Raw genomic sequence first — 3,212 nt, forward strand, 5'->3', positions numbered from 1 at the left:
TGCTACCAAGGAGGCCTCTAGGTTTTATTTTTTGTCTTGAATTGATGATTAATCACCCTGATCTTAACACTTATTCTTTCCAGTGAATAGGCAACAGATACCTAATTCCACATTCTTATAGTTAGCTTTCCCTTCCTACCTCTCAAGTTTCAGAGATACTGCATCTGTCAGAACATCTTTCATTAGAATTCCATTCCAGTATGCCATTGGTAAACATTTTAACAATTACTCCAATATGAAATGGAATAAGCTAACCATATTACAACTATTAGTCATGATAGTGTCCTCATCGCCAGCTGTCCAGCTAATGATTCATTCTCTAAATCTCATTTCAGAATTTGTTTTCTAAGACCATTTCTGGAACCAACTGTCCTATATTGAGGTATCCCTGAAGACACAACCTAAGTGACAATATCATATACAGAACATTTACTGAAAAGTGCTCTCAGGAGCTGCACTTGTAAGAATGTGAGGAACGCAGGATTGGACAAAGTAAGGAGCCTACCCACAGACAGTATGCAATTGAACATTCAGTCAGGTTTGCTCAGAGATCTAAAGCTTGGATGCCCCTTCTGATTTGTCCCCAAGTGGGCCTTTGCATCCATGTATCAGGCAGTCATTGAATATAATCACAGCTGCCCCCTCATTTCCCAGGAAAGAAGTGAAACCTTTGTCCAGATACTTCCCTTTGAAGTATCTGAAGCCAAATTCCCATTGAAGAAATAAAGCTGTGAGCTGCCACGAGGTAAGATTGCCAGCAGTTGGGGTGAGTACATGGATCCTGAAGAGGGTTTCTGGCCATTAAATAAAAAATAATAGCTTTTTTAAAAAACAAAAACCTTTATTTGTATAAATCTCTTACCCTGGGGAAAAAAAAGGATTTCTAGTGAAATTAAAGTAATCGCATATTTGCTTTATCTAGATGTCTATCTATTTCTCTATCTAGCTATGTACCTACCTACCTAACTACCTTTCTAGAGCTGTATCTTCTTTAGGATATGTTCTACTAGGAAAATACAGTCAAATTAAGGGGTTTCAAACATTCTTGAAATAATTTATCTTTTTGTGGTTTGACGATTAACTTAATTTGTAACCATTTTTGCTATCTAACAGTCTATCCTCTTCTGATGCCAATTTTTGTTTTGATTAACTATAGCTGTATAAGAAATATTTAGTGGTTTTAAACAAGAATAATTTATTATTTCTCATAATTTCTATATGTTGCCTGGGTCTTTCTCCTGGTCTAGGCTAGTTCAGCTGGGGCTAGATGGTTTAGGACAGGCTCTCTTGCCTGTATCAAAAGTGGCAGGCTCATTGGTGTCTAGGGAGATCTCAACTGGCATGGCTCATCTCTGCTTCACATAATCTGTCATATATTTTTATAATCTATCACTCTGGAAAAAAATAAAATGAAAGAAGAGAGAATTTTTTAAAATATTTGATTCACAGAGACAAATTTATTCTATCAAATTGTTCCTTTATCCAAAATGTTTAGACCTGGAAGTTTTTAAGATTTCTATTTTTTTTTTTTTTTTTAGTTTTGTAACATTTGCATCCCATGTAATGGTTGAGCATTCCTAATCCAAAAATTCAAAATCTGTAATTCTTAAATAAAAATTTCCTTTAAGCATCATGTCAACACTCAAAAAGTTTTAGATTTTGAAGCATTTTGAAGATTTTCAGATTAGGAATACTCAACCTGTAAATATATTATAAATGCTTACTCTCAAGTTCTGTATGTAACTTGTCACATATCAGTAAAAAATATTCATGGAGCAGCCTCTGTCCACTTCTGTAGTGATTGCCAGTCTAAAAATTTTGTTACATCCTTCTGGTATGCTTTGACATGTGCCTCTATTCTTTTTTAAAATTTTCTATAAATCGGTTGATGCACAGACTTGCTCTATTCCAGGTATGATATTTTGCCAGAAAAACTGAACAACTAAGTTTTGTTCTTCCATCACATGACACATTTGGTCATCATAATTTGTGAAGTTGGTAGCTTTTGATGTTCAGTATATAGATTTCTCAATTTATCATGGTTGTAAAATGGTTATATTTGATATCTAATTCAATCTTTCCTTTTAATTCATTAGAAATAATACTTGTATAAGTTACACTTTAGTTACTCAGTGGTATATTTACTATAATAAGGATCCAATAAATGTTTGATTCATTCTTTTAATTTACCAATGTTCAAAATAAGTTGGTTCCCAGTTTCCTTCAAAGTTGATCATTAATATGTATGTTTGTTATAACAAATGAGTGGATTTAAATATCTTTGAAATGTTTTCATCAATAACATTTTATCATTAATGAACCCTAAAACATTTTATCTGGAGTGAGTCTCTTCAAATTAGTTTCTGAATATTTTTGATGTGACCATAAAAGTCTACACATCTAGTATGACAAGATATTCAAGGTACATTGTCTTAGTTTATTTGTGCTGCTGTAGCAGACTATCACAGACTGGATAATTTGTAAAGAACAGACATTTATTTCTCACAGTTCTGGAGTCCAAGAAGTCAAAAAGCAAAGTGTCGTCACCTGGGCTGGTAAGAACCTTCTTATTGCACCTACACGTGGCAGAAGGGTAAGCTCACAAGCTTGCCTAATGCTGCATGAAGCCTGATTTATAACGAACTTAGTCTCATTAATGAGGAAGGAGCCCTCGTGGCCTGATCACCTTTTAAAGGATCCAAGTCTTAATACTATCACATTGGCACTCCCTGAATTTTGGAGGAAACTAAGTTTCAGTGTGAATTTTGGAGGGGACAAAAACATTCTAACCATAGCATTCATCTTATTTTCTTCTTGGCTCATATTTAAATTTAGCCATTAATCCAAGAACCTCTAGTTCTTTGGTGGAAAAGAACTAGACCACAACCTAAGTGCTAGCAATGCTCATTTTTAAAATTCTATCTGAAACCCCAATTCATTTGTTCCATGTAATATAACATATGCACAGATTCTGGGAATTAGAATGGACATATTTGTGTAGCCATGATTCTATCAAAATATTCCTGTGCAGTTTTACCATATATCTTTCAAGAAAGATGTAGTTGTCTCTTAATGCTCTGATACAAAATCACACATTCTTCTAGAGGCTGACAAAGCTTTTTATTTCAAAATAGCCTATTGTAACTTCATTGTAGACTATTCTTCTTAAAAATATGAAGTGATTGTTTCATTATTTTATTTTTTCTCGAGAA

This window comes from Propithecus coquereli, unplaced genomic scaffold (assembly GCF_000956105.1).
Source record: "Propithecus coquereli isolate 6110/MARCELLA unplaced genomic scaffold, Pcoq_1.0 Scaffold229, whole genome shotgun sequence".
NCBI lineage: Eukaryota > Metazoa > Chordata > Mammalia > Primates > Indriidae > Propithecus > Propithecus coquereli.